The sequence below is a fragment of the Ctenocephalides felis genome, unplaced genomic scaffold, assembly GCF_003426905.1.
Source record: "Ctenocephalides felis isolate EL2017-DRISC unplaced genomic scaffold, ASM342690v1 CF-g0.4_SCAFFOLD_00845, whole genome shotgun sequence".
Taxonomy (NCBI): Eukaryota; Metazoa; Arthropoda; class Insecta; order Siphonaptera; family Pulicidae; genus Ctenocephalides; species Ctenocephalides felis.
This window is the reverse complement of record NW_020536999.1, coordinates 91,695,257-91,705,256: the sequence shown is the minus strand read 5'-3', so window position 1 is coordinate 91,705,256 and position 10,000 is coordinate 91,695,257. Positions and strand designations below refer to the sequence as shown.

Below are 10,000 nucleotides of genomic sequence, written 5' to 3'. Positions count from 1 at the left end.
TTTCAATGCTAAGTTTTATTTTTAATTAAATAATTTGTAAATGATGTAAGTGATAAAACAAATATAGAACAAAAATATTATATGTTACTTTTAAAATTATTAACAAATTCAAATATTAAATTTAAAATATTTTGACATTTATATTTGGCGCTTTAAGTATGGTAACACTGAATTTGCAACAAATTGCAAATTGCAAATGGCCGTCCTTCTGTCAAAAAGTTTTTTAATATAACTTGTGCAAGTTTTAATTTTAACTAAATAATTTGTGAAGGATATACGTGATAAAACAAATATATATAAACAGGTAAATTATAAATTTTCATTATATTAATAAAACTTGTACTTGTACGAAATAAATTAGTAATGTATTTATTTGGATTTGGCCTTTGTGGTAACCTAAAATTTATACGTATATAAAATTACGAACAAAATATAATGAATCACACAATTAAATAAATACTTAATTATTTAAGTATATTTGTCTATTATGTATAAGCAATTTTACATATACGACATAAATTAAAAGTGTTTTTACTAAAAAAGTTTTTAGGTTATAATTTATTTTGACATTTGTGTTAACCTAAAATTCATATACATGGTATTTTCATATTATTATATTCATAGATTATTTTATGATATAATTAGTTGTATATAAATAATAAAACAAGAGAAGGATATAATTATTAGAATTTTATGAGAACTTACGTTCTTCTAAATAAACTAGTGGTATATTAGACAATTTTAATTTCATAACCTCACTTTTATATAGCACCTGGATTTTGTGGTATATAAAGTAGGTTTTTATTCTAAATAAAATTGATATAAATTGGACACCACTGCTATATATATATATATATATATATATATATATATATATATAAATACAAGGAGTTTAATTTGTTTTTACAGAATTATATATATACATGTAGGTAGTAACTTTTTTGTATTCGGTTACCTTGTTATTTCATTATTAATTAATGTTATTAAGAATATGGGCGTTCAGATTAATAAGTCTATATATAATATTATTTATATATATATATATATATATATATATATATATATATATTCTAAATATATTGTAAATTATTCGAATGTGTGTTCTACATTGTTTAAAAATATTGTAGATAGTTTGAAAATGCTATGGATTTTTTAAAAGTGTTCAAAAATTGTCTGAAAATGTTTTGGATTGTCTGAAAATGTTGAAAATTCTCTGCAAAAGTTGTAAATAGTTTGGAAATCTTGTAAATTTTTTGGAAATCTTGTAAATTTTTTGGAAATCTTGTAAATTGTTTGGAAATCTGGTAGATAGTCTGGAAATCTTGTATATTGTCTGAAAATGTTGTAAACTGTCTGGAAATTTTGTGGATTGTCAGGAAATAATGTCAATTGTCTGGAAAACTTGAATATTGTCTGAAAATCTTGTAGATAGTCTGGAAATATTGTATATTGTCAGGAAGTATCGTCAGTTGTCTAGATATCTTGTAGATTGTCTGCAAATATTATAGATTGTCTGAAAATGTTCTACATTCTCTGAAAATGTTGTGGATTGTCTGAAAATTTCATATATTATCTGGAAATGTTGTCAATTGTCTGGAAAGCTTGTAGATTGTCTGGAAAGCTTGTAGATTGTCTGGAAATATTGTAAATTGTCTGGAAATCTTGTCAATTTTCTATAAATGTTTTGGATTGTCTGGAAATATTGTCAATTGTCTGGAAATCTTGTCAATTTTCTATAAATGTTTTGGATTGTCTGGAAATATTATAGATTGTCTGGAAATGTTGTAAATTGTCTGGAAATCTTGTAGATAGTCTGGAAATCTTGCAGATTGTCTGGAAATGTTGTAGATTGTCTGGAAATCTTGTAAATTGGCTGGAATTGTTGTAAATTGTCTAGGAAATTTGTATATTATCTAGAAAAATTGTAGATTGTCTAGTAATTTTGTATATTGTCTGGAAATGTTGGAAATTGTCTGAAAATGTTGTTAATTGTCTGGAAATGTTGTAAATTGTCTGAAAATCTTATAAATTGTCTAGAAATCTTGTAAACTATTTGAAAATCTTGTAGATTGTCTGGAAATATTGTAGATTGTCTAGAAATATTATACATGGTCTATAAATGTTGTGAATTGTCTGAAAATGTTTTAGATTGTCTGAAAATATTGTAAATTGTTTGACGATGTTGTAGATTGTCTGAAAAATTTACGTTTTCTTAGTTTTTAAATTACCTGAAAATGAGATTTTTTGGAAATGTGAAGTATCTGAAAATCTTGTAAATTGACTGTATATGTGGTTTGATTGTCTGAAAATATTGTAGATTATCTGCAATGTTTGTAGATCATCTAAAAAGTTATGGAAATTTTGTCTAGTGTCTGAAATTGTTGTATATTTGCCAAAAATATTTTGGATTTGTTAAGCAAAATATATTTAAATTTTCTTAATCACATTTCTAAAAATAACCAATAACAATTTCTATCTACAAACAATTCCTTCCACATTCTAATTTTTTTTTTCTATTTTCACAGATCATTATTATGTCATCAACTCCTCATGCGTCAATTTTGGACACTGTTGAAGGGCGAAAAGGGTGATCCGAAACGTATTTTTGTAACACAAGGTAAGAGTAATATAATATGCAACCCCTATTTTAATATTTTTTATTTGCATATGCTTTTTAACAGTATGCAGATTTTTTTTCAATTTTTGATCGATAAGTATTTAAAATTGAAAAAAGGGAAGTGATGGATTAGGTTTACGCCCCCTGAATACTACCTTGATGAATTAATAAATTTATGAAATCAATATTAGGTTTTTATGAAGCCAAATACATTTGTTACATAAATACTAAATGATTATTCGTGTCACACAAAACCCTGTTAAGACGATTATCCTGCATAATACACCCATCCTTATGCCAAATGATACGTTTTATGGCTCAAGACGCATTTTTGGTCTCGTATATTTAAAATCGTCTAAACGGGGTATTACTGTATATGCGAAATCAATATCGTTCTTAAAAGAATAATTTTTATTTATTTCTCATCATTTTTTACGATTTTCCGTATGATACGCTACTTTATACGGGTACTTGCCCTTTGAAACATATTGTACTCATCCCGCATTAAAAGCTTTCCCGGTTAAGACGCCTTTTAGGTTCGCCCCTTGATCGTCTTAACGGAATTTTGCTGTTTATATAATTCATTATCATTTTTCTCCCTGTGGGTAAAATTGGTTCAAACAGAAAAATTAAACACAATTATTTTTTTTAAATATTTATACAATTTATTATAATTAATTTATAATAATAATATTTTATTATAATATGTATATATATAATTACAATCCCAAATTTACAATAGAATCAAATTTTGTGCACAATTTTTTTCTTATTTTTAGTCATTTATTTATTTATTATTGATAAGTTTTCAACGAATCCATTCAAATACATTTTTTTGATATTTTTTGTTTCGTAAAAGTTACATATATCACAGGAGGTCTTATAGAAAAAAAATTATATATATATATATATATATATATATATATATATATATATATCAAAGAGTACTATTGGCAAAATGTCTAAATTAAAAATATATAAAATAAGAAGTACGTTTTTTTATATAAATTAATTTTATATATCCATTTTTAACTAAGACACTGCCAGGACAAAAATATACGAATTATGACAATCAGTTATTTTGGATAATATAATTTATATTTTATAATGATAAATTAAATAATTCCTAAAGTTTTGAAATGCTATGAACTCAATATCGATAAATGATCCTTGAAAATTGATATTGATATCGAAGGGTCAATATTGATACACAATACTTCAATAAAGACATCAGTATTTTGACGATATCGACATTGTGACAATATATCCACATTGTGACACTATAACCACATTATGACAATATCGATGTGATGTGATGTGATATCAGCATTTGACGATATTTCTATTTAAAGATGTTTTTCAAAATTCTGATCAAAATTAAATAAAACATATACAAATAAATATATCAGTCACATATAAAACCTCGTTAAGACGATTATCTTGGTATAATATCCCGTTCAATACGCCACTTTACACCGATTCCTGAATTTTGAATCATACTATCTTAATCCAAAATATTTTGTTTTCTCGCTTAAGACACGTTTTTAGTCTAGTCTTTTGAAAATCCTCTTAACGGGGTATTCCTGTATATTTCGTTTATATCCATTACAATTGTCAGTACTCTTTGAAAAATAAAAAAAATGTAAAAACTACATTTATATATTTATATTTATTTTAATACTATATATTTCATTCCAAAAACAAAACGTATTTTTATATAAAAATTGTCAAAAGTTTTTCCAAATATCAAAATACACTTTTTTTTTCAAAATTTCATAAAACGAAAAATCTTAATTGTAATATTTTATTTTATTTTCTATCTATTTTCGTATACATTTAATTTGTTAATAAATCTTTGAAACGATTTATAGAAGATAATTGGTTGAAAAAAATAATATTTATATGATTTTAAATATTTTTCAAATTATCAAATATACTTCAAAAAAATATTAGAAACTTATAAACAAATTTTAGATTTTTTTAAAAATTAAATTATATAAATTATTTTTATAACTAATATATATACATGTTACAAGTTTTTTTCTTGCACTTGAGCCCTTAAGAAAATTATATATTTATATTATATATATATATATATATATATATATATATATATTTGTGTATGTTTTAAAAGTTCCGACGGTAAAACACTTGATATATTTTTAGTTATTACCTTGCTACTAGTAAATTTATTTATTTGTCCACAAATCACTTTTTGTCATGTTTACACTTGTCACTTATTTTTGTTTTATCAGTTTTTTTAATTGATCATAATTATTTTTAACATTTGTTTTATAACACTTTGATGTTCTTTGAAGTTTTGCTTCAAACTTGAGAATTGGTTTGTGGTGATTTTAACTTTGCCATGTTGGTATGCACTGTCTCGTTTTATCTGTAACAAAAAGAAAAAAAAATATTAATATAAAATTGTATGTTGGAGTGATTGTAGTAAGAACTAGGTGTAAGTGGCATTTTGAATGAATCTTGCACAATGTAGAATGTTTGGATAAATATGTAAATATGGCAGATGTGTAAAATGTGTGTAATGTGTATACACGTGTGTGTGTAAAAATATAAAAATGTATATTTGTATAAAATTATTACTACATTTTTAAGAAAAATTCGGTGTATGTTATAAGGATCCAGGCATTCACATACTTTGGTCTCAAACTATTCAAAATGATTTTAAAGGTCTAGATAATATAAAATTGGTGAAAATTTAAACATCTCTTTTGGGAAGTTAAAAATGCATAAAGTGTGTAAAAATGTGTAATATTTTACATACAAACGTGTGTAAAATATGCGGAAATGCGCCTAAATGAATAGTTTATTGGATAAATTGTGCATGAATGTGCTGCAATGTGTACAAAGTGTGTATGAATGTGCTGCAATGTACACAAAATTTGTATAAATATTGGACATAGTGCTTAGAATGTTTGTATGAATGTGTAAAGTGGTTAAAGTGTGTAATAATGTGTGTAATAATGTGGGAAAGAGGTCAATAATGTGCAAATGCGAGTAAATGTATAAACACATGTGTAAAGGTATAAAAATGTATAAGTGTATAAAATGATTAAATATGGTCTTAAACTGATCAGAATGACTTTAAAGGTCTAGATAACATAAAATTGGCGAAAATCTAAACTTATCTTTCGGGAAATAAAAAAAGCACATAAGTATATAAAATGTGTATAAGTGTACAAACGTGTGTAAAATATGTGAAAATGTGGATAAAATGTGTATTAATGTGCTACAATGCGTACAAAGTGTGTATGAATGTGCTGCACACACACATTGTACACAAAATTTGTATGAATATTGTACAATGTGCACAGAATGTTTGTATGAATGTGTAATAGTGGTTAAAGCGTGTACAAATGTGTATAAAAGTGTAAATTTGCATAAAATTTGTAAAATAGCGTGAAAATGACTATTATTATAAATATTTTTTTATAAATTTATATATAACGTAGGTAAGTGTGCTCAATGTGTACAAAGCGTGTACGAATGTGCACAAAATGTGTTGCACAATGTGCATAGAATTCGTATGAATGTGTAAAAGTGGTTAAAGTGTATAAGAATGTGTGGAGTAATGTATGAAGAAATTAATAATGTGTAAAATGTGTATAATATGTGCGCGAATATAAAAAATATGTTTAAGGGTGTATAAGATGCATATAAATGTATAAATAACTATGAATAACCTTATTAATATTATAAGTGTTTTTGAAAATTAAATTTATAATATTTATCTTTACTTTTGAATTTAAACTATATTACTGTTTTTTGTATAATATATGCGCGTATATATATATATATATATATATATATATATATATACATGTATAAATATTTCACCAAAGGTATATTTTAGAATTTTAACTGCAGCGATATATTTAAGCCTTTTGGTATATACGATATGCCGCCTGATATATAAACTTATATACACCACACATATATCTATATATATATATATATATATATATATATATATATATGTATGTGTGTATAAGTGTGTTTTTAGTTTTTGTTCTTTGAGTCTAAGTTCTTTCTAAAAACACGTTTATACTCTTAAAACCTTCGAGATACAAATCTTTAAACTCAACACTTTATCTATCAGAACATCTCGACGGGCAATATACACACATTTATATACATATATAACTCGTATATATATATATATATATATATATATATACATTGGGTACAAAATTGAAAAGTACATTCATACTAATTCATTCAATCGGCAAATGTTTCGTTACACACCATCGCCAGTGCAAATGACTAATATTTAAAAGATTCATTGTTTAATAAAACTCCATATTTATACATTTTTATATTAAGAAATTTTTAACCACTCACTTTCTCAAATTTCCAAACACTTTTACACGTTTTTACACCCTCTGAACTCTTCTATACACTATTACACACTTTTACACATCCGTTACACACATAAACACATTTTGTGCATGTGTTGCACATTTATACACATTTTTGCATATAAAATCATATTTATATAATTTTTCACTTATTTGATGCCGATTTATATCTTTTCAAACGCCTTTAAACATTTATATACGATTTTGAACACCTTTACACACTCTTACACATTTTTTCACATTTCTACACACTATCATTCTACACACTTTACTATTACTCTATTCAGTTACATATTTATTTCAATTCGTAACATTTTTGTGTTTCTGTTTGATTCAAATTATATATTTAGAAATTTTACAATTATAGAGGCTTAACCACTCGCTTCTTCAAATTTCCGAACACTTTTACACGTTTTTACAGACTATTGTCTTTTTTACACACTATTACACACATACATATCTACGCACTCGTACACTTTTTTAATCACGTTTACACACTCTTGCACACTTTGAACGCTTATATACACAATTTGTGCACATTCATACACATTTTTTCCACATTTTTATTATTCATTCATATTTATACACATTTCACATATTTTATATGTACACTTATACACGATTTATGAACACCTTTAACACCTTTACTTAAACATTTTACACACTCTTGCGCATTTTTTTACACATTTCTGGGTGTAATTTCACATATTTTTGTATATTTATTTACTCTTGCACACACTTTGAACACTAATATACACAATTTGTGCACATTCATACCCATTTTCCCATATTTTTATTATTCATTCATATTCATACACATTTTTACATATTTTATATATACTTATGCACGATTTTACACAGTTTTACCACCTCTTAAACTTTTTTACACACTCTTGCGCGTTTTTTTACACATTTCTGCGCGTCATTATACACTTTACTGTTACTCGTACTACGTACATACTTTTATTAATTTACATATTTTTATATATTATATTATATAACACTTTTAAACACTTATAAATATTTTTATAAACGTTTACAAACGTTTATACATTTTTCTAAATTTAATTATAATTTTACAAAAAGTTGCTTAAATATAAAAATTCATTTCATTCAAATTCAAAATTATAGGTACTCTCAAAACATACACTGTGTGCGTTCTAAGCGCAATATTATAAAATATAAATCTGAAAGTGCTTTGATTTGTTTTTAATGAAAAAATAAATTGATTTCGTAGAAAACAGGTGAACAATTTATCTTAATAGATAAATATCATCTCCATAAATCCAATATTTACATTATCGTGAAGTTCGTGTAACGTGCCTTAAGGCCTTAAATGCCACTTACACCTAGTTCACAATTTATTAACAAATACTTTAAACATTGCAACTAAATGAAAAATAAATAATGAATTTGAAAGTATTATTTTCTCACCTCAGTGTCGTCCTTGCCGCACTCCATTATAATAAACAAATTGTCACGTTCCGGATTTGATTCATCGGCGTCCTCAGCTAACTGACAGATCGGTGTCACGCTTATTGGTGTCATGTCACCCGATGACATGTGTCAAATCGAGCTTAATTCGGGTAATATTTCATATTTCACTTCACGCAACGACATTGGACGTTTTAGATTTTAATGAACACGGATTGTCAAATGACACATGATTTTATTATTTTGGTATATTATGAAAGTTTGAGAACCAGTGGTTGATGGTTACAGTTTGAAATTTATGAAAAATGTAGTGGTTGCACTTGTATTTTACCAGTTTTCAGTTCTGAGCTCAGAAATGCAAATCTTTCCTTGTTTTTTTAGCAAAAATAATTATTTTAAAAATGGCTGCTAAAGACAAAATGTGTTTGGAACTTTTAAAAACTGTTTGAAATTTAAAAGTTTAAGTTCAAAATGGTTTCAATCTATTCAAAATAGTTTCAAATAGTCTGCAATAGTTTGAAACAGCCAAAAACTGGTTGGAACAGACCAAAACAATTGGAGCATCCTCAAATAGACTAGAGCAGCTCCAAATAGTTTGGAACCAAGTTTGGTATATTCCAAAATAGTTCAACTTCAATTTAAGTAGTTAAAACAATATAAATTTGCATTTCGACCCCATTTCAATACATCTATTAAAATCAACTAATTTACAAATCTTTGCAACAAGTCACAACACAATTTTTAAAATTCGTTACGAGTTTAAGTTGCACCACACATAACTTCAATATTTAGTTTTAAAATTTTAAATAGTTTTTTTTCATAGTACGTTTCTTGCATTTACACAATATGTAACTCACAACTTATTAAATATTAATTTAATTTATTTATTTAATACACTTCGGTTAATAAAATGATTTATTTGCATCAGCCCGCATATATATATTTTTCACTTTTATTCGTATTTTTCGACTGTAGATGGCGCCATATGTGCATTGGTTAGATTTCCAAAATTGGACAGAGCCGAATTGGTAAAGTTGAAATTTGGCGGCGTCTGAGGCGGTGTGTTGTTTGTTAGGAAACTGTTCATGTTGTATCTGAAAGAAAATTAGAAAAAAAATTAATAAATATTATTTGTGAAATTAGTGTTTTGAAACAATGTGTATAAGTTGTAAAAATGTGGGTAAATGTTAATGTTGCAAAAATAAAATAAAACCAAAAAGATAATCACCTTACCTAGAAGTCCCATACCCTGTACTCGCTCCATAACCTCCTAAACCCTGGTTCACCAAACTATTATTTACCCCTAAAAGTCCACTATTATTCAACAGACCACCACCTGCTCCTTGACCACCACTGCTTAGATCATTATTCAAACAATTCAATTATTATTAAACAGAGGTGGAGTTTTTGCAGGCTGCCGTATCAGCCAAAGACCAAATCTTAGGCTTCATACTGCTACTCTGACTCAATCCAGGCTGCTGTTGGTTCAATCCTAGATTTTTATCCAGATCTACAGGTTTGGTCTCGTACAACCTGGATTCTGCACCAGATTTGTAGCCCATCAAGTCCC

At 26.1% G+C, this 10,000-nt stretch overlaps 1 protein-coding gene across 1 annotated transcript in view; it reads left to right on the top strand.

Annotated features, from left to right (window-relative positions):
• The first annotated feature begins 2,527 nt into the window (after positions 1-2,527).
• The window catches only part of LOC113363318 (palmitoyltransferase ZDHHC3-like), a 55,193-nt gene continuing 47,720 nt past the window's right edge, over positions 2,528-10,000 (top strand). Inside the window, exon 1 of the mRNA XM_026605813.1 lies at positions 2,528-2,617. The gene's annotated coding sequence lies outside the window, so the exon portion shown is untranslated. The remainder of the gene's footprint in view (positions 2,618-10,000) is intronic.